Source organism: Pithys albifrons, chromosome 1, assembly GCF_047495875.1.
Source record: "Pithys albifrons albifrons isolate INPA30051 chromosome 1, PitAlb_v1, whole genome shotgun sequence".
Lineage (NCBI taxonomy): Eukaryota > Metazoa > Chordata > Aves > Passeriformes > Thamnophilidae > Pithys > Pithys albifrons.
Genome location: NC_092458.1, coordinates 57,007,982 through 57,031,039, shown reverse-complemented (window position 1 = coordinate 57,031,039; position 23,058 = coordinate 57,007,982). Strand labels below are relative to the sequence as shown.

The window sequence follows — 23,058 nt, the reverse complement described above, 5'->3', positions numbered from 1 at the left end:
GAAAAGGTATGTTTTTCTCCAAAGGACTCCCAATAGTTTTTACCTTTTTACAGTTACTCTATGCCTGACAGACACTTGCAATCCTCACTCGAAGACATGCACTGTTGGTGAGCAGCCTGGGGTTAACCTCCGCAATTCTGCTAGCTGTCTTTCAGAACTAGGTTTGCCAGCCTCATCTCAGCTGTCAGCATTTACAGTCCATGCTGCTGAGAACTGTCAGACCCAGCAATAAGTATTGTCACCAAAAGTGTTCTTCAGCATCTTGCATTTCAGTACATCTTTAGCAATTGTCTTTTAAATTTCCTATGGCTCTTATAGGAGTCATGTGAGATACCCTGAGAAGCTTTATAAGAGGAGGGATACCAAGATGCCAGTGGCAATAGCCACTGAGGGTTACCGTACCATTTTCCAAGCCCTTTCCAATTCAGTCCTGGACTGTGAGCCAGGAAAGTTCCTGTTCAGTTCAAACATACCAAAGTGTGATTCTCAGATATTTTAACCATGTCAGGGGATGCCTCATGGTAAGAGGACAACTGTACAACCAAGTACAGCTGAACAGAGTGCAGAGAGAGGGGCAGGATGGTAACTGACAGGACTAGACAGTTCAGTTGTGGGACACTGAAGCCGTTCTCTTTTCCCGCACCTGGGCAGCCAGGCAGTCCCTTCAGCTTGCATCTGAGGAGCTTTTCTTCAGCACTTAATTTGCACCTTTTCAGGTCCCACCAGACCCAGGGGAAGTAAATAAATACAGACATAAATAAATGAAAACTCCCCAGAACATGAAACAAATCAAAATCACTACCAGAAAAACAGAATCAGTGGTAGGAAGGGGGAAGACTTATTTGTAGGTGGGTCACATATAGGAGAGACTGCAAATTTCTTGTTCCATAGCAGATTATTTCCACCTCAGGGTGATGTTCTCAGTAGAGGAACTCCTCTGATTTGGTGGTCAAAGTGCAGGAAAGAGGAGATTGACATCCTGGAACAGTCTTCCACTACCTTTTGAAGGACTGGAACAGTTTCTCCACTGAGAATTTCAGAATAACTTATTCTGCTGCATGGGATCTATAGGCTTGAAGCCTCGAAAGAGCCAGGAACAGGGCTTGTTTAGTCCAGATTGTCTTGCAGCTTTATATGGAGGAGGGCAGCACATTTTTTCATTGCTGTCTAAACATGGAAACAGACTGAAAATTTCTGTGCATCTTTCAGAAAATAGGACAGTTAGGGAATGACTGACAATATTCTCTTGGGAACAGAGGAAGGGGGAAATTACCTGCCCAACAATACCAGTTTATTGTAGCAGTGGTCTATAGATGCTGCCCTCCAGCTGGTAGAGTAGAGCAGGACAGAGAGGAATGCTGCCAGGAGAAAGCCTACCTATCCCTGAGTGCTGCTATGTGACCACTCATTCTTGTATTCCTGCCCTTGCAAATCATCATTTCTAACCTTTTTTTTAGCTCTCTGCCTCACTCTGTTGGTTATATACTCCGAACTTAATTTTCAGCCATCAAACCCCTTCAACCTCTACCCTCTTGCCCATCTCTTTAGTCTTGCTTTCCTTAAGCCATTCTTTCTCCTCGCCTTTTCCATATGTTCCCAAGGGAGCGCAAATTGCTGCTAAATGCCAAAAGATACCACCTATCCAAAAATAAAATAAAAAGTCCTACTGAGTTATGAAAGTAGTGACTGTAATTAGCTGTCTAATCGCATAGCAATTGTCATCTCTTCTTCTTCTTTCTCCCATAGGCTTTGCTGTTCACTCTCATTCTTTCACTTCTGCAGTAGGAATAAAATCGGCACAACAGAGAAGTCTTTTGCTTAATGGGCTTATCTGTTTGAAGCACAACCTTAATTCAAATAGTATAAGGCACAGAATAGTCTCTGTACCCAAACTGTACAGTACTGAGACCCTGTAGCGTGTTACTAGAAAAGTCTATCTTATTCCTGCAGGTGAAAGCAGAGCTTATGTTAACAGAAAATGAAATTACTAATAACAACTGGCCTGCACTGTTCCTGTGACAAGCCAGCTTGTTGAGAGTGGTTTGGGCACTGATAAGATAAGGGAGTGGAAAAGAGACGTTGAGAGACTGTTTCACTGGAACTTAAACAAATCTCACATGCTGTAGATTGGTTGATGTCCTGCTCTAATATTTCACTTTTGTTATTAACCAGAAAAACAAAATAGAATCAAGGTTCCCAAGGCACAACAAAACAAAGTGAAAGTTCCCAAGGCACAGCAAACCGGAACAGGCAAAATAAAAATATGCTGAAAGACATGCATAATGTATTAACTGTAGTTTGCTTCATTTGTAAAGAGCAAAAGAGAACAAATAACTAGTGGTTTTGGCCCTTATGGACCTTTGTCAGGGACACACTTCTATGAGCTGTTCAGTGGAGGAAAAAAAAATTAAAAACATTCTTTCAGAAGATTTTCCAAGCTCTCCTACAATATATATTAACTATTACATGTTCTTGGGTTTTATTTGAAGCAGGACGTTTCCAGCTCTCTGACTAATTGGAGGAAATTTATGCCACTAATAATGCAACCAGTTTAAACCTACCAGCCTGTCTGTAGCTACTTATTGTTGTTCATGCAAGTGGGTGCTACTGAGCTGTACAGAACAATTTACATGTATGTGGACCTTTAAACAGGGTTTCTCTGATATCCTCCTCAAAATTGCAGCTAATAATTTAGAAGCTTTTTTTTAATTCCCATCTCAGTCCTAAATGTAACATCAAATGTTTCCCTTTTTGCTGCTTCTTCATTTTTTTTTCTTCAGGGAGTGTATCCTGCAGATGCTTTAGAAATTAGAGCCATATTTCCAGTGCAGATACAACCATTCTGGCTCCAGTGCTGTTCTTAGCCTGACTCCTGTCCACATGCTGTCTAGTCCACACCCAACTGGCTGCTGTTTTGTGCCAGCACTTGCTGCCCCAGCCATCACTTGGAAACTTGTAGGAAACATCCTCAAAATATGTCCTAAACAAAATAGCATAGGATTTCTGATGGACTTCATATCCTGTTTTGCACTTAAAGCACTATATATATATTGTGGTGCTGTTGACAGATGGAAACTAGTGTTTTTAACAAGTTGACTTTAAAGGTGGCGGATTCCAGGCAGACAAAACAAAACAGATTTTCTTGCTATTCTAATTCCTACTGGATATAAACTTAAATATCTAAAGAAACAGTATGATTTCCAAACCTTTACTTGAAATGACCTCGCAGAAATCTGGAGAATTGCCTTTGCAAACTTGTAGTCAAAGGATGTATAAGGATTGTTTTTTGGACCAGTTCTCAAAATGGACCCAGGCTTTCTGTGTGACCCCCTTGCATCCCATGGATATACTTTTCTCATTTTTTAACATATTTTATGTTCCAAAGCTTAAAAAACTAAATTATTTCAGTCTAAATGGACAGCATGCAAGAAAGTAGAAGCTTGTATTTCATGGAAGAGCCTCACTTCTTTTTGCAGGGTACAAAATCTATTGTAGGTTGCCTTGCATGCAGACCATCCCTGATTTTGGAAATGCTTTATGAGATGTCTCATCCCTCACTTACTTCCTGATTTTAAGATTTTTAATATGCATGTGTACTTGCAAACACAGAAGTTCAGCTGCACAAATGGCTGCTGTTCTTTTAAGAGTATGGCTCTTAGGATGAGGCTATCTCCATCTTTTTCAGAGGTGACCTCTGTTTGTACTTACATCTTCAGTGCAAGAGCTGCCTGTGCATGCAGCTTTTCCATTATTTTGTTATTATTTCCATTATTAGCTCATGGCACAGTTGCTTTAGCAATGAGCATATTAAAACTGCACGTACAAGTCACTTGCAGGCACAAGAGGAAACTGTTTTGTTCAAAACGACCTTAATTTGCATATCTGTAGTTGTTGGAGTGCAGACACTTTGCAATTTTAGTGTTTGTGCAAGAACAAGTGCTTGAAGAATTTATTCCAATACAGAATTCTTGCTGTTCATTGATGTTCAGTGGTCACAGGCTGGTTTTGCACAATCCTACTATGTGCAAGGCTATACAGGAGTGTAAGTATGCCATTAAGATTCTCCCTTGGAGGCATCCCTTGATACATGATTGCTTTGGGCGGATGGGGGGAAGTTGTTTATTTTTATTTTGTCCAAGTTTCAATTTGCTGAAAGCTTTTTGCCAGTAATTGCAGGCTCCAGAGTCAATGGTAACATAGCAAAGACACATCCCAAATCTAACAGATCCTAATTATACTTTTGTTTTTAAAGTCTCCGTCAGGCTGATTTCTGCCTGAAGAGCAGCTTGCCAACTGAAAGTGAGCTGACTGGTGACATGGATAGAAAAACTATTCAGAAAAATAATGACCCTTCCTTCCATCAAGGGCATCTGCCTGCTTGTTACTGCGATGACATGGAGTCACAGAATCCCTCAGGTGTCCTCACTGATTCCTGCTGATAGATAGCCAGAAAACCTCCACTCCTCTCAAGCAGACCCTTGTTGTTTGTTAATGTTGGCATGATGAGACACACGTTAACCCCCTCCAGACTTAATTATGTGACACATAACTGTGAATGAAAGTGGAGGCCAGCAAGAAGCTCAAGCAAATCTCCATCCTAGCAGTTTTTGTAGTCAGAAAAAGCCTTGTGGAACCCTCACAAGCGCTGCTCATTCCTCTAGTCTGTAGTCCAAAAAAGAATGTATTTCCAAATTGTGGCTTTGCTCTTCTCTAGTCTAAGATTAAGACAGCAATTTTCAGTTCAGTTGTGCTGTTAACCTTTCCCAGCCACAAAAATCACTTTGCGGCCTCAGTCCCATCAGAGTACTTTAAATAAATGCAAACGTGGCAAGTGCTTATACTTAAACTGTGCTAGACACAGTTTATTATCCAGAGTCATGGACCCTGGTCTAACAGAAGGCAGTTCAGTCCAAAAGACCACTTCCCCCTTTGCATAAAATTGTTTGTCTGATACCATCACTGCACAAATTTTGCTGGGTCCAGGGCAAGACTTTTTCTCAAGTAACTCTCTATAAGAAACCCGTACCAAAGGAAATTAGAACATGCCTCTTGTGAGAGAGGACAAAATTAAAAAAAAAAAGAAAAGAAAAAGAAAAACAAACAAATTAGTAAGTTTGTATAACTCATTAACTTCTGACATTTTAATGCCTTCCCTCCAAGGAAAATGGAAGAAGCAGACAATGATCTAGAAGTACTTGTGGAAAGTCTTGTCCACATAGTAAATCCATGGCAGAAAAGTATCCATGGCAGAGTGTTACTCATCTGAATAATATCTTAAATGGTAACCAGAATTTCTTTTTCATGTGCAGATTTCCCAAATCACTGAACTGATCAGGAACTTTTGCCAGCTGCTCCAGTGCTTTGAGCACAGTTCCTGATGTAAGAGCCTCCTTCATGCTTTTTGTCCAGTAACAAATTAAGAAGAAACTCAAGTTTTGCCTTACATTGTTTTGCCTTACATTGTTTTGCCTTACATTATGATCAGCTCTTGATATGGACTCAATCCATGCTGCTGTTACCACTGTAAAAAAACAGTGGTAATGCAAAAATGATTTTTCGTTAGTACAGCCAGAATTCGCAGTCCTGATAAAAGAATTCTCCTCTGGGCTGTTGTTTGCTCCACACTTGCTACTGCTATCGTGTCTCAGGCAGACTTCATGGTCTTAATACTAACATGACTCTTTCCTGAGGGAGTTACTCGCAAAGGTGGTAGACATATCACTGTTTTTCCTCTTATGTGCATGTGTACTTCCTTCCAGGTACCTCTTAGAAGTTCTTCCCTCCTTTTATTAGTGGTCTTATTTCAAAGTATGTGGAGGTTGCAGTATTGTATATTGGAGATGCAGCTTTGTCAAGCATTGAATTATTTGATTTGCAGGGTACCATTGGTCTGGATCATAGATGCAAATATGTAATCTCTTGACAAAGACTGCATGGATTGCAGTTTTATAGATATACAGATATAGATACTGTGTTGCAGAAATGCCTCTGCAGTCAATAGATGGTATGGGCAGCCTTGAAGGTCTTGATGGAAAGCTCTGGGAATCAGTCTCCAGAAAAACAGTATTTGGGGAGATAGCTAATTACAGAATCAGAACAACCCAGATTGGAAGAGACCTCGAAAGACCTTCAGTACAACCTTTTGGGGGAAAAGAAGCCTAGAGGAGGTTATGTAGCACCCTCTCCATTTGCATCTGGAAAACCTCCAGAGACAGGAACTCTATCATATCCCTGGGAAGGCTCTTGCACTGGTTCATTGTTCCCATAGTAAAAAATTTATTTCTTATGTCAAGATGAAACCTCTTGCTACAACTTTTACTTGTAGCTCTTTGTCTTTTCCATTTATCTCCTCATGAAGAGAGAGCCTCCATCTTCTTTGTAGCTGCCCTTTAAGTACTGGCATACTGTGATGGAGTCCCCCGTGCGTTTTCTTCTCCAGGATGAAGAGATGCAATGACTGAATGTAATTTGCCTCCAGAGTTTCATAAAGAGGGGCACTGAAAGAGAGAAGGGCAAGATAGCTTGCAAGAAGATGAAGGACAGAAACTGTAACTCGAGCCAGTTCCTCTTCTATTTTTGGAGGACTTGAAGAGGAACTGGGCACAGAGTACCACTGCTGACCTGCAGCTTGTCCAGCACTGCTGTGGTTTAACCTCAGGCAGCAACTAAGTACCATGAAGCCACTCAGCCCACCTCCCAACACTGTTCCCTGTGGAGGGGAGAATTGGGGAAAAAGCAATACATATTAATTGAGATAAGAACAATTTAATAAATGAAGTAAAATAAAATCTAATAATATTTATAATAATAATAATAACAGCTACAATTGTAATGAAAAAGAGAGAAAATAAATACCAAGAAAAACAAGTGGCCCACAATACAAGTGCTTACCACTCACTGACCCAGCCTGTTCCTGAGCAGCAATTGGCCTCTCCTGACCAACTTCCTCCAGTTTATATACTAGGCATGATGTTCTGTGGTTTGGAATATCACTTTGAGCAGTTTAGGTCAGCTGTCCTGGCCACGCTTCCTCCCAACTTCTTGTGCCCCTGCTGATTGGCAGAGCATGGGAACCTGAAAAGTCCTTGACTCAGAGAAAGCACTACTTAGCAACTTAAACATCAGTGTGTTATCAACATTCTCATACTAAATCCAAAACAACATTGTACTGGCTACTAGGAAGAAAATTAACTGTACCCTACCTGAAATGAGGACAAGGACACAGCTAATAGACAAACGACGTGGAGCTCTGGCTGACTTTTTGTCCCTGCATAGAGTCAGTAAGCAGGATCCCAAATAAGATGCTCACAGTTAGGCAGGGCTGTCTTCCTTTGCTTCTTGCCTGCCTGCCTGCCTGCCTTCAGTCCCTGTGAACACCCAGGCTGCTGGTGGCACAGCAGGGAGGCTGGTGTGTATCATTGCATTAGCCTTTATTAAAGGCTATTGGCATTGTGTGTTGTGACATATACCTGGCTTTCTCCCTGGCTTATGTGTTACCATCTTGGATGGTTGTGAGCCAGTTTCCAAATCCTGCCCTTCCTATTTTCCTCCCACTTGTTCAAAATCCAGCTGTATTCAGCAGGTATAAAAGTGCTGACCTACAGAGCCCATGGCAGCCAGCTGCAGTCTCTGAGCCCTGTTCTCTCCTGTGTCCCTCCCTCATTTTTCAGTTCAAGCAGTTCTGCTCCTTCTGGTGCTCAAAACGGGAACTGTGCTTCTCAGTGCAGAAACTTTCTGCCCTTGCCATCAGTCACACAATAAGTTCGTGTACCAGATTGGGAAAAGAATAACTTGTACCTGGGCAGCAAGAGCTAGCTTGTTTTCAAGTGTATAATATGCTTTGCTTAAACAAATAATTCAGTTCACCATTTGAAGTTTGTTATGAGGAGCAGTCTCAGTAAGGCACTGTTCAGCAGCACAAATCCTAGGAAGTCTGTATTAATAAGTATAAATCTTACTGTGGCATCTTCTGATCAGTAAAACAGGTCTTTCTTGTCTGGTCAGATGTTCTTCATGTCACAGCTGCCTGGCGAAGGGTAAAAAATATTGGACTGCCCAAGAGAATATTTATCTTCCCTTCTTACACAGCAAGCTGTCCCAAATTGCTGTTCATTGATAGCTTCACTCCGTGGTCCCCTTGTCACAGCAGGTTCCTGTACCAAGGAGTCACAGAGGACTCAACAGTACAGTGGAGTCACAATCTGAATTTTCATGTGCAGTAAACATGAGGCTGGCTTTCATCCTCTGGCTGCTGCTGGAGCTGGAGAAGAGCTACTAACTCCCAGGCTTTGTGCTCTGAAAGTCAGTAGAAGAATAGAGACCTGTCATATTCAGGGGTCTCTACAAGTGGAACAGCCTCTGTACCTGGTGTTGCTAAAATGTGGGTGAAAAAATACATGCTGAAATGAGGGTGAAATTTGTTGCAGTGAAAAACTAACAGTAAACAAACATCTGTTGTTTCTTTGCTTTTTGACTGTCATATATGAAAGGTCCAGACCCTTCAGGATACCGTTTACTATTTCCAAGCGTTTGGCAAAGCTGAGTATGGAAAAGTTGCAACCTGGAAATGTCTGGAAATTGAGCATGGCATGAATTTCCTTTTGCCACTGGAAATTATTTTCCAGAAAAGGAAGTAGGACACTGAGGGGATATTCCCTTCATTGTCATGATGCTGGTGAGTAAAGATATACTAGAATCAAGAGTCTGTAAACAACAGGATATGCTGTGGTGGAGTGTAAACTTGACATGTGAATTAGAACTAGATAGCAAAGAGATATATACAAGTAAGCAACTCTGCAACATCTCCAGCAGTCCAGGGCATTGAGTGTCCCTGCATGCTCCAAGCCAAGTGTTGGGTTTTGGGGAGAGAGGAATCAAAGTGTTGGAAATGACAGGCTGCCAAGCTGTTCTCATGTATAGAGGCATTTTTTGCAATGAGACAAGAGTTAAACTCTGTGGCCAAGAGTTCAACCTCATTAAACCTTGTCTCAAACAACAACCCTGTTGTAGTTCATGTGGTGTTTATGTATTTGTACTGTAGAAGAATAAGTCTTAATTTTGAAAGCTTTTAAATTTCTCTCTTTACATACTGATCTTGCACTATAAAAAGGCATAATCTGCTGCTTTTAAAGTATACTGTAAGCTGTAAGACTTGAGTAACAAATGCTACATTAAGATAATCAGCCTTTTTAGACCAGTGGGTCATGGCCCTGAAACTGCCTGTTCATGAAAGCTCAAATTCTTCAGCTTTAGATACTCATGAATGCATATAAATCACTCAAAATAAACCCACGAAGAAATAACCTCCCCTTCCCATTGCTGTCCTGCTGTGGGAAAGACCTTTTGCTATCCCTGATTTCCCCCTAGAGTGAAATTGCATCCACTATTCAATACAAAATTAATAAAGGTATATAGAGCATGTTGAGCAAACAGTGACATATCCCCAGTGGTGAATTAACATCTCCCCCATTCTGTTTAAAATTAATAAAGGAAGACGAAGCATACAAAACCAACACAGGAGAGTATAAAACCCCACACGCAGATCCCACCAAGGCTTGGCACCAAGGGCAGGCTGCTGTGCTGGAGAAAGTGGCTGTAGGAGTTGGGCAAAGCATGTGTTGAAAAATGCCGGTTCCCTTTCTTGGGCAGGTTCAAGAGGGCTGCTGGCAGCATGGTGGGTGGATTTGTCACTCAGGAGTGGGCATTTCCTGAGTTATTGTTGTCTTTGCAACATTTCTATGATAGTCCCTCCTTCCTGCAGGTGATGTGCAGAATAAAAGATGCTGTTACACTTGGAGTCTTGCTCAGCTGCATCCTGCCTACCACTTGCCTTATGCTCTTCCCTTTCCCAAAGGCACACTCTGCTGTCATCAGCATGCAGTTATGGGTCCGTAAAAATGTTCTGTGATCTGAACAGCCAGCCAAAGGCTTCATCAGCTGTTGTGATGGGCCAGGGATTACTGGAGCAAGGGCATGAAGATAGTATGAATGTCTGTGGCATTTGTCCCCTTCAGAAAATTGCCCTATTTTCGTACAGAAAATAGATAAGAATCTCCAAATATTGCTTGGATCATGTACCTAAATTATTACACAGTTCTCACATACCTCTTTATGAACTGGGAGGACTGACTTGGATGTTAAATACAAGGAAGATGGGCTCTAGCAGTTACCCTACAGCAATTAAACACGATCATTTATGCTCAAAACACTCAGTAACCTCTTGTTTACCAGTACATACTACAACTGTACCCTTCAGAGCTGTGCCAAGCCCCTCCACAAGTGCTAGAATTGATCTGGCTGCAGAAACTTCCCACAACTGACTGTGAATAGTTGGAAACTGTCAGTTTTCAAAATGTTTATGGCCACACATTTCTGAAGAGATAAGAGTTGTGTTTGTGTTGCATGTTGGCTTCAGGTTAAGCTATTCTTTATCATTCTGATGTTCTACAGATACCACTGGTTACCCCCAGCTTTGCAGTGCCAGCTTCTCCCACCACTTAATGTGTATTTTATGAGCCCAGATATGATGCTGCAGAGAGTGGAGCTGTGCCAAAAAGAGTTGTTCCTACTTGTCTTCATCCTTTTTTTTTTTTCCTGTACTTGAAGCAGCTGAAGGAGGGAAATGCTGTAGCTGTGTAAAGAAAAAGCTGTCCAAACTGCTTTGTAGTGTGATGGCTGGAGCACAAATTTACAACTGCCTGGGAGCAATGTGTCCATTGTGTGTCTTATGCTCTTCATCTGCCAACGCTTCCCATTGCTTCTAAGAGAAACTGCACCAGTCTGTGGTGGTCTGTCAGAGGTCTGCAAATGGTACTGACAGCATTTATGTGGGGACTGGCTTTCAAAGACTTCAGAGATTTGTCAAGCTTGATGTCCCAGGTGGGATCAAATCAGTCACTAGGCATCCCCTTGTGCCCCATGGGACTGGCCAAGTGTCTTCCATCTACCAGCACCTCAGTGGGCCCTGGGTGCAAGGCCAAGCTGCTAAGCCACAAATTTCAGAAGTGTATTTTGTAAGTAATGCCTTCTAGCTAACTTAAAGGCAAACTGTTCATCTGGGTAAGGTGACTGTGTGTTAGGTAGGATGAAGCTGTTGCAAGAAAACATCTTCCTTGCAAGCAAATCCCTTTCTGTAGGCGAGTCTTTAGTCATCTCTGTAACCTTTGTCATTCTGTCCTCCCTGGAGAGTCTTCTCTGTGACCTTTGCTATTCTACCAAGGCGCCTCATAAATTATTATTCTTTTAAATGGCACTTAGGCTGTCGTAGTGGCTGCTAGACTTGGAGATTTGCAGTCTGCCCTGTAATTTTGAGAGAAAAAAAATGGTTAAGTGACAGAAGAAATATTGTACTTCACGATAAAACTACTTTTGTGTTTCATTTTCCGCTCAAGTCATTCATATCCCTGTCACTAACCTCATTCAGGTCAAGGGCTTGAGGCAGAGATTGGGCATAATATTTTTGGTCAGACAGATGCATCTGAATATTACAAATATCTGTAATTTTGAACTTGAAATGAACATTGTGTTAAATCCTCAGGCAAATATTATTAAGGCATAATAGATCACTGAAGTTTGCATTTCTTTTGGCAGTTCATACCCAGGCTCTGTTGTCTGGTTATTATAGACATTAATGAACCTGTTCACACAAAGGGAGCTGCTCCTTATGGATGCAGATTAGAGTCTGGATTCTGCGAACTTCATAGGAAAATCTGTGGGCCAAGCAGCTGAAATAATAATGAAAAAATTAATCAGGCACACATTAAATGTGAAGCATGGAAGAAAACATCTGCAGCACTCAGTGGACGTCTGGGTAACATACTTGCAGTGCTGTTTTGCCAGCTTACATCTGGAGTGGTTCATGAGAAGGGAACAGATGCTCGTGTGAAATAGGTCATCATAGCAGCAGGGCATCAGAACAGAGACATTTCTTTTTTTCTTGCAGTAACAGCTATTTCTTTTTATTCACACCAATTAAGAAAATGTTAACCAAGTCTGAAATGTGAATGCATGTATTGTGTCAAGGCACTACTCTTAAAGGGCATAAAGGTAAAAAATAACCTAACAAGGAGCCTTCAGAGAAGCAGCCCTTCTGCAGTACACACTGAGTATTCTTCAACAGACATAATGACTGTTTTTTGTTAAGATTATGATTTTTCTTTCCCTTGCTTTACTTATGTATTCATTAGCAATGTTGCTAAATGCCTTCTTGCTGGCAAATGCCCAGAAGCGGAGATGCTAATTCAGGGGAGTTTCATCAGTCATTTCAAAGGAGAGGTCACATAGATAAGAAAAATGAACAGTACACAGTATGTGAAGCAGTGACATTCAATGAGTCCTTGTCACTAGCAGCCATTAGCATGGAGACCTGCTGTTACGTTTCAGTGCTTTTCTTGACCAGGCAGGGAGCCTTTGGAGCACTGTAGCAGATAATACCATACAAGTTATTGTTTCTTTCTTGAATGCTTTATATTTTCAGTACCATTTACATGTTTCTCTGTCCCCTTGTGCATCTAAAATTTTAAATAGAATCAAAGAATACATAATTTATATCTGTCCCAGAGGTAATGGAGTGACTCAATGATATCCATGAAGGGGATGATTTTAAATTTCATGTCTTGCGCAAGAGGTGATTTTTATATGAGAACTGCAAAAATTGGCCTCAGGGATACCCAGATAATTATCCTTACAACAACAGGTGTGGATTTCAGAGTGGATTAGAGCAGAAATCTTTAGTGTCCTGTGTATCATCATCCCTTTTGTATGATGGTATCATGCTTGGCATGTTCGAACTCAGCAACTGATAGATCTCAGGGAATATGACTTACATTTTGATCTGGAATAGCACATGCAGGAGGTGTGAAAAGACAGGTTTTCTTTGACTCTGTTGAAGAATTCATGCATGATGTTAGGCATTTGCTTACTGCTGAAATTCCTTCCTTTATTTAAAGGAAAAAACAATTGTTTAGTGATGTTGGGCAGAACCCATCAGCACATGCTTTTTCACACATGACAGTTCCACTAGACTACTTCTTGTTTCATTTACCAAAACTCTAGAAGTGCCATGGCTAGAAATAAATGTCTGCTTCTTCGATATGCTATATGTTTGAAAATGCACTTTAAGTCTGTATTACAGACGGTTGAAAGGGAATATAAATTGGTGCAGTATTTTCTCTTTTTACTTTTCTTTCTGATCAATTCCCACATATTCATTACATTTTTACCCTGATGGTCTTCAATAACTTGTCATTAAAAACAACTTACCACTTTGTATTTTATTTAACTTGGACTTGTCTGTATTTAAGTAATTGTTATAATCTAGCTGCTTCTGTGGTTTACAATATTGAACATCCTCTAAACCAAATCTACACTGACACTTAGCACTGTGTATCCAAGGAAACAGCTGATCTTATTTGCTTTTCCTTTGGAAACTGTCTAGTTTTAACTATCTTTCCACTTCTTGCAGGATTGGCCATGAGAATTTGTAATGTTTCTTTGGAAATATTGTGATGGGTCGACTGAGAAGTTACCTTCCTGCATACAGGTCTGTAAACTGTACTGCATTCTGGCTTTTTGTTGTGGTTTAGGAATGGTGGTCTCCAATTTAGTGTTGCCACTGAAACCACTCCAAACCATGTGCCGCTCACTCACTCCCCTTTCCTCTTTCCCTCCCCTGTGAGGGGCTGGAGAGGAGAATTGGAAGCTCAAAAGGTTGAGATAAGAAAAATTTACTGGAAACAGCAACAAGATAAGAAATCGATCAGTAACAGCAACGAAACTAATAAAAAAGTGTACGAGAAAAAGAAACATTATTGCTCACTCTTCAGAAACCCCCCAAAATACAAAAATGCTCCTTCTGCCATGCCACCCTGACACTGAAGTGAGCCTTTCCCCCATCCCTGGAAAATGATGTGAGGTGTTACAGAATAACCTCTGGGTCCTAGCCATACCCTCTCCTGACTACTGCAAAAATTAACCCTGTCCTGGATGGAACCAGGACATCTTTTCAGCATGTAGACTCCTGTGCTAACTTGTTATCTTTTTTATCTTGAATGCATGCAAAGCAAATTAAATTATATTCTGGAGAAAGTGTTGTGAAAAATTATATTTGTTTCTTGCAATATGCTCAGGACGTAACTCTCTTCTGTTACAGTTGTGTAGATGTAGAGTAACCCATTTGTCTTTGCTTTGAAGTGAATTATTGCAGTTTATAGAGTTGAACTGCAGAAAGGAATTGGGCCTGTACGTCATTTTCTTGTCACTGTCACACACTCTTGTCAGTGTGTTTTGAAACTGCATTATCCTAAAAGGCCCTGCAATCGATTGCTCCCACCCAGGTTGCTAATATGTGAGCAGCTGACCTGCAGTTAGAGCTGTGGAGGCTTTGAGAAGCACACTTAGCAAAGGGTCAGCAGAATTACTGAGGCTTTTGGGTTAGGAGGAGCTCAGGTTCATGGAAAGTTTAAGAAAAGTAAAAAAAACCCCAGTTTATATTTAAGAAAGAAATAATAAAAGCAGAATAATAATGGTTCAACTCCTTGACAGCATGGCAAGGAGCAATGAGGAGCCTGTAGCTAATGCTATGTCCTTGTCAGCTGGAATGATAGTGTTATAAGCACTGTGGCCCACGATCACTCTGATTTAGAGGGTAGAAAATACTCCCCTGCATTTCAATATGTTTTTTGATTCAGCTGTGTAACAGAGAAAAATTTGATTTCTTACTGCTTTCAAAGGTAGTACTGAACAACACTTTTATAGAAATCTCTGAAAAACCTGTGAGAATCAACTTTTCAATCTGGATGGTCATACCCAGCTATTGGTTACACTCAGGGTCTGTGGGAGTTGAATGCAGTCCTAAATATTAATTTTCAAAAATGTTCATTTTGGAATATGTTCATTCACTTGCTTAGTTTACCTTGGAGTACTTTGGGTGTTACTGCTTTTGTTGTTGGCTCTGTAGACACATACTGTTCTATTAGCCTGTAGGAATTCTACAAGGAAAGTGGCCTATAAACTGTAAACAAAACCAAAATCAGGTGGATTTAGGGGATAAGATGTATCTAAAACAACTTTTAATTTGTTATTGGAAATTATTATAATTTGGTAATACCTTTTAAAGCCAACACAGCTCCAAGACACTTTAGAAACTCTTTGAACTAGATGTAAACCTCACACAAAGCTACAGCTCCTGTAATGAGCAACAGCCCTACCTCAGACTGTTTGAGATACTGCAGAGATAAATCTGATAGTGATGCCTTGGGCCTGTGTTGAGTGAAAGCTCTGTGTTCAAAAATAAGTAGCTTTTTAGTGTAATTGAACAACTGTTGAATGATCTGTGTCATCCTAAGGCTTTGACTGCACTGTTTCTTTCTTTAATGATGATATCCCTTAGGGCAAAATTTGTGGTTTTCTTTAGCAGAGGGTGGAGAGAAAGAAGTGCAAGCACTGATAGATATTTAGGATAAAGGGAGAAAACTAGTTGCAGTATGGGCATTTGGGTTGTAAATCCCTTACTAGCAGCAACAGCAGCTTTAGAAAATCTTCCTTTCCAGACCTGTCTGTGAGTGTTTTTTGAATCACAGCTCACCTAAGACTTCCAAGAGTTACTGCTGACATTGCCAAAGCAAAGTGTAGTTGTGCCTGTGTTTTAATAATTCGATACAAATGCAGTCAACAGCTGCTATGTGGAGAAAGCTTAAGCATTATTTGTCTAGAACACATTTTAAAAAATGTCCTTGTTCATATTCCTGAAGAATTGTGATGTGCATGCAAATTAGTATTGTTTTGTTTAAAAAGAAAAGAAATATTATATTAATTTGATATATGTCATAATAGATGTACATGTAGTAAGTGGCATGAAGTTGTTTGGGTATGGGTGTTTTGCACCTTTATTATCATGCTGAAGCAAAGGAAAGCCAACTGAGTTAAAAGTCAAGACCGTTCTACAGAAAAGAAGATAGAAGGTGTAACTTCCCCTTGGAAAGTATTGTCCTGAGGCATTATCAAAAAGGATTGCAAGAAATAGGTATTTACATCAATAGGAATGCCATTACAAATGTATTTTTCCTATTACACATTTATAAAGCAGTTACAGAGCAGTTTTCTGATGGGAGGTTGAGCTCACCGATCCTCAGCCTGGGGTTTGGGTGAAGCTTCTTCTGCAGCTGTGTAGGTATCTCTTGTACCACTTCTTTGCAGCATCTGATATTGACATTGAAGGAAAACAGGATAGTGATCTAGCTAAATAATTACTTTAAGCTAGGTCAGCTTTTTCCATTTATCCCATGTTCTCATGTCTTTCACTGCAAATTTTGTGTATTTTCTTCATAAGTATCTCTTCCTCTTCAACAATTCTTGTTTTTTTAATCTCTTTTATTTCCTGCCTATGAACCCTCAACCCATTCTGCAGAGAAGCCTCTTTTCCCCTGACATCTTTATTACTTATTCTTGCTTTTTTGAAGTTTCTTAAGCTTTTCTGTTGGGGTCACTAAATGCCTCTTGGGGTGTCCTCAGACCTTTGCCCTTGGCATTCCTATGGTTAAGTGTCTTGGTTTTATGGGGAGCAGGGAAAAACAAAAATGGTGAAAACAGTTCCTGGCCACCACATGGGATGGGAAGCCTCTGACTCCTGGGGCTGGGCTCCTCTGCTCTGTCCTCCTGTTCCAACCTCACGGGCACATGGTCCAGCCTGGGCTGACTCTTGGGGGAGTTTGGTGGAGGCAGAACTGCTCCATTGTCTTGCTACTTCTTCAGTGAAGAAATCACAACTGGCAAATACCAATCTTTCAAAAAACATGGGAGGGAGAAGGAGAAAGGAAGGGAAGAGCCTAGGGAGGACTCTTTTCCAATCATACCTTTGATCTCTGTACCAGCACTGCACGTGGACCTGCTGCCGCTGCATTAGATACACATGCCTGCCTTAAAGCCATGCTGCCAGAAAGGCCAAACCCTCAGTGCCATCAGGCTTTGCTCAAGGCTCAGCTGTTTCATCAGAGTCTTCATGGTGGGCTGCAAAGTGGAAGCAAGGGGAGCTGATGCACAAACCAGAACCACAGAGGAGTCTGTTATTGTTGTGTACTTTATGTGTAAATTACCTGGCTACAAGAAGGAAGAAAAAAAAAAAGGGATCTTGATACCTGGAAATGTTCCATGTGTGCATTTGATGCATATATTTGAATTACTGAAAAGGTGAAACCAAATAGTTGGGTAGCTAGAGAAAATCTGTAAGCTAGATACTTGAAGGAAATACGTGAGAATAAAATGAGAGGGTGGGAGAAGTAAATCTCACAAAGTTGCCATGGAGGGACAGTTGTATTTATAAGAACAGAAATTGAAGCCAGACTGTGATTTTATAAAGACTGTTGTATCCAAATCATGAGTTGTGTGTACAAGCTAATATAAACACAACAAAGCTGGTGCAAGAACTTAAGCACAAGTCTTAGGAGGAGAAACTGTGGGAGCTGGGGGTGTTTAGTCTGGAGAAAGGGAGGCACAGGGAGATCTTACTGCTCTCTACATCTACCTGAAAGAAGGCTGAAGCAAAATAAGAGTTAGTCTCTTCTCCCATGTAACTAGCAGTAGGGTGAGAGGAAAAAGCCTCAAGGTGCACCAGAGAAGGTTTAAATAGGATATTAGGAAAGGCTTAAATTGGATATACTCTATTTGCTCCATATGAATCCATACACCACTGAACACAGCTTTCTTCATGATAATCTGTCAAATACTAAAAGGAAAAATGACTTTACGTTGTAACTGATTAAATTTGTTTATTCGTTTTTCAGAATAAGCATTTGCAGGTCTTACACATCCCATTCCTAACACCTTTTTTCCTGTCTTCCTCCCATTTACCTGCATCCTTCCATGTATTGCTAACTTCTTGGCACAAGTACCAGCATTAAAAAGCTGAATATAGTCAATATGACTTTCAGATGGATACAAATTAGGTAAAATAAAACCAGAATTTAAAAACTCAGTAATTAGTTATGGAGCTACACCATCAAATTAAAATGACCCCAATCCATACTGTGCCTCAGCTTTGTCTAGGTGGTGTCACTGCTAGTGTCTTTTCCCTGTTCCGTCTGTTAAACCCTTTCAGTATGATAGTAGGTAATGAATGACATTGTTGGAGAAGCACTAAGTGTGCAACTGATAGCTCTCAGCATATGGATAATGACACATCTTCCACCTTTTCATTGTCCACATTCTGGCTGCACAGTGATATCTGAACAATAGATGAGGTGAAATGGTGGCCATAGCACATTTCAGAAACAATAATTGTCCATTGAGATCTCTTTAAAAGAAGGACAGCAAAGAACTGTTAAGTTTTCTATGCCTGAGGCCCTCAGAGGAATCAGTCACACATCATGCATAATAATAATAGAAGAGGGAGGGCAGCTGCTCAGATGAACATCATCAGTATTGACACCTTCCAGGAGGAGTAATCCCCTTGACCAAAGCAGGTGTCACAGCAAGATAGAAGTCATAAAGCACAGCTCCAGTAAAAGTTTGTTGCCCTATACAGAATGATACGAATTGATTTCAATCCTGAAAGGCAGTTAAAACATCTTTTCCAGTTAAGAGGAGAACCCACTGTCACCACTACTGTCCAAGTCTCCAGAAACAGCAGTGAAATTTGAAGAGATAGTGCTTAAAAAACAAGGACTGTTCAGATGGCCAAGCAACAACCAAAATGAACAGTTAAAAACCAATCCTTTATTTTTGTTCACCACAGCTCAGCACAGTATTGGCAGGTTCATGTCCTTTCTCTCCTGCTTTTTAGGTAAAATATGAAGAAAGTTTATCTGTTCAAATAATAAACATTAATGGATTTTTTTGGATTAGTGAACATCATAGCAAATCATAGAATCTTAGAATCTTTTAGGTTGAAAAAGACCTTTAAGATCATCAAGTCCAACCGTTAATCTAGCACTGCCAAGTTTGCCACTAAACCATGTCCCTAAGTGCCACATGGACACACATAGATAGCACTTTTGGGATAGAGAGTTCCAAGATATACTGCTCCAGAATGACTGAGGTTTCTGGGGTCAATTACCATTTCAGAAAAGGGAAATAAAAAGGAAGTAACTACTAGATGCCACAAGTGGAAAAAACCAACCAAAACCAAAAAGCAAACTTAAAGGAAACCACATCAACTTCAATATGATTGGTTGACTCTACAGAAGAAATGATTCAAAAATGGCTATAGGCAACCGTTCAGGAAAGAGTGTGTTCCTACTTAAAGTCATTGATCCTGCATTCAGGAAAAAACCCAAAAGACCACTGAATATTGTGTTCAAGAGGCATTCTAAGAATCTGAGGAAAGCTTGGCCAGGCCATTTGCTCAGAGCAAAAATTAAAGTAGAAAGATGAAAGAATATCTTGGGTCAAGCTACTCATTAACTTTGAGCTTTGAGAACACTATTAAAAATTAACCAAGGAGAAGGTAATACATGCTGTTGCCCAAAATATCCTTGAACTAAAAAAAATTGTTCTGCCGCTAAGTAGCCACAGGTTTTTTCCCTAAAATTGTCCTAGGAAATTAAGAAGTAGCTTGAGGGCCCTGCAGCTACTTCAGCTGTACAGACACTCTTCCCATCAGAGCTGTGGCTGATCCGTTTCTGAGGGCCTCCACTGATGGAGGTTCTCTGGGCAATTCATTCAAATGCCTAATTTTCCTTACCATAAGAAAAATGCTCTTTTTCTTTTATTAATATGCAAGCTACTTCTGTACTACCTGCAATGAACCGGAATAGGTTATTGCCTTTTTCCTTGCAACCATATTTGATATGTTCAGGGTCTTTTGTCATGTTTCATCCAGTTTTGTCTTCTTTGCATTAATCAACAAATTATTCTTTCATTTTTTGGTCATGTTTTGTAGAGTACTCAGCTGGCCACATCCTCCTTAAGATGTGGCATCCAACACTTCAACTAAGGTTGTGGTTGAAGTCTTTCCAAAATGAAGCAAAAAAGATTAATTCCCTTGTGTCTTGTAGAGAACATTCTCCTTTATATTTCCAATCTGATACTCAAATATACATGACAGTGATTCTGTTGGAGCTTCTGATCTACTGCAGGTCCTTCATAGTAAAACTAATCCTACTTGGTTTTTACCCATTAAGTGAGTTGACTGTTTCTGACCTCACCTCTCAAAGTTAATTGCCAACAGCTCTAAGATTTTCTCAGTCACTGTTCTATGTATTCTAAGATGAAATTCCTAAGATCCAGACAGTTGAAAAATTTTAAGTTATGTGTTCTCTGTAATCTACCTTTACAGCCTCCATCAAAAGTGTATGGAAATGTTACACAAACTAGAGGAAGGACTTTGAAAGACAGAGTACAATTTTCATAATACAAGATTTCACAGAGGCACTAGACTTGCAAGAGCAGCTGAAGATGGTTACAACAGCACTTGACAGGTAGCACATAGATATACTTACAGTCTCAGTGTAAACCTGATTTGATCTAATTGAAACAAGAACCAGTACCAAAGAAAATAAAGGACAACTTTTCAGAGGGATAATTGATCCTGAAAGCAAAGGTCATATATTAAATCCAAGAGAGGGTTGAGTCTGAAATGTGTACCCTGCTTGTAAAACTGATACCAGAATGTTTTGCTTAGAGAAGACCTAATTTCTTCATAATCCTGTCCTTTTAATGTTTTAGGGCCACCACTTTCCTTTGTAGTTAATAGCAATGTTATGTATTTCTATCATTCCATGAAAATATCCTGAGTGTTCTTACGTTTTTTATTGTCTCTTCACGCAGCTTTTTTATTCTTTTGAGGTGACAAAGAAAGGAGGGGAGAAGGGAAAGAAGATTATTACAGAGTAACAGGTTAAAGACAGCTTACTTTGTAACAAGCTTTCATATATTTGTCCAGTATTCCTCCTCTTTTGCTGTTTGGGGTTTTTTTTTTTTTGGTGAGGAGGGGGTGTGAGCTATTCAGCAACATTTCTGAAATCCTGGCCAAAGTTCTGCAGACCAGCTCTTGTCAGGTTCTCGTGTCTGTCACACATGAGTGAGATCAACCAAATGCACTATCTGTTCCCGATGAAGTGTAGATATACAGGGAAGGCTGGTTGTTCTCTTTTTCTGGAGCATGAAGAATTTTGTGTCTCTGATCTTTCTATAATCTTTCCAGGAGCATTCTCTTTTAATGCTAGAGGTCTTTGATGCCAGATTTTATAATGGTCACTCCTGCAATCCTTCCACCATTAATGCATCTTTGATTTTTCCACCTCCATGGCTCTGTAGGGTGAAGTGAGAGTTGGGATTTCTGTTGGAATGTTTGTCAAGAGCCATAAAGTCAGCAGGAAGCTTGCAGTGCCACAGGACAAGCTTTCAGAAAAAGTCAGTGTTTAAAAGATGAATGCAACATACTTAAGGTCTTTAAGTTGTAAAAATCGCCACAAGTCTACACGAATGTCCTTCATGACAGCATTTTGTTTCTTTGAAGATGTTTCACTGCATCTGCTGAGGATTCACTGGACTACTGACAGTCTTACCACTGAATGCATGATGTGCTTAAGACTGTGGAGCCTAAATCAGAGAGCTGTAACTTAGCAGCCTATGACCTTGGTGCAGAGACTTTTCCTCACTCCCTTGGTTCTCCATTTGTATTCCCTTCTGCAGAATTTCTCCAAAAGTTGGAATCCTTAGTTTATACTTCAGTTTGCCATGATTCAAGTGCTCAGTGAGAGTCCATAGACCTACAGCTAAGGACTTATCTCTAGGCAGCAGAGGAGTTCCCTCTGTCCATTTTCCAAGCCAATCAGAAGCTGTGTAGCATACTTAGCATGATGCTGAGTACAAGCTAATAAATTGCCATGATTGGCAGTGTTCATTAGCTCTGACTCAGTGCTGTTACCTTGGCCTCAGCAGTACTAGTGAGTTTATCTGGCTTCCAGTTGTCTCTGACCCAGAGCAGAACAATTCTCAGTTCATTCAGTGTGAGTCCAGCAGGCTGGTGTCATCACCAATGCAGGCACATACTATAGAATACTTTGCCCAACCTTAAAGCACCACAGATCCCTGGAAACAAACTGCTGTGTGAGCAGGGCAGCCTCTTGTAATGGATTAATGCCCCCTGGCCCTTAAAACTTGCACCTCAGATTCCTGGCTCTCCCTCAGGTTCCTGCAGGCGAGGGGCAGCCTGTGCTGTGAAGCACAATGTGCCAGCTGGCAGGTCTGCCCACACCTGCCCATCAGCTGCTCCCAGGCAAAGCACACGCGGGTTGTTCTGCCTCCCTCCCGCTCCCTAGGCAGCAAGTTGTGTGTTCCTTTGCCATACAGCTGCTGTTTTTCATTAAATTTCCAGTAATGAAATTACCTCTTGTGACTTCTCTCCAACTTTTATTCTGGCTCAAAAGTGAGTTCAAATTTGCTACTGCCCCTGCTCTGCCAGTAAAGGTGTAATAGATGGACAGGCAGAGGTACAGTTAAAAATAACCACAGTGAATGAAACTCAGAGTTGCTCTTTGCTCTTAGGCTGCATTTTTGTATCATTTTGATACAGCATTATACAGATCTGATCTTGGAGCATACTGCTTTCAAGCTCTCATTTCCAGACTCATCACCAGATGTTGCCCTCCCTTCGTCAGAGCTTAAAGACTGAGTAGATTTCTTTGTAAATGGGATCTGAGAAATTGTTCATGTTAGAAGAAGCATTTTTTAAAATTATTTTTTTAATGACCCTAGTATGGTTTTGCGTATGGCCAGGGAAATGCTTGAACTGAAGCAACTGAGGGGACTGTGGTGGAGGGCGGAATGGGTCAGGAACAAGGCCCTGTGCTACTCACCAACATCTGGAGCATTATATCCCTCAGTGCAGTGCTGTTATCACAGATGCAAATCCCTCCTCCTTAGTCCCCTTATTTTAACATGTTTTATCTCCATAGTTTGGTAGCTTATAGGAACCTGTCCCAAGAGAGAAATTGAGCAATGAAAAAAGGGAATGTTTAAACTGATGGAAACATTTTTACTAGAAAATTGGGAATTCTGCATGTTCTTGATGTCATTTTATATTTGTGACATCGCAGCTTTCATGACTGCATGATCTCCACC

General features: G+C 40.6%; 1 protein-coding gene across 8 annotated transcripts in view; it reads left to right on the top strand.

Annotated features, from left to right (window-relative positions):
• ENOX1 (ecto-NOX disulfide-thiol exchanger 1) overlaps positions 1-23,058 on the top strand; it is a 362,626-nt gene that overhangs the window by 106,550 nt on the left and 233,018 nt on the right. For all 8 annotated transcript variants that reach the window (XM_071550707.1, XM_071550726.1, XM_071550658.1 and 5 more), the window contains one exon: positions 13,463-13,540. The gene's annotated coding sequence lies outside the window, so the exon portion shown is untranslated. The remainder of the gene's footprint in view (positions 1-13,462; positions 13,541-23,058) is intronic.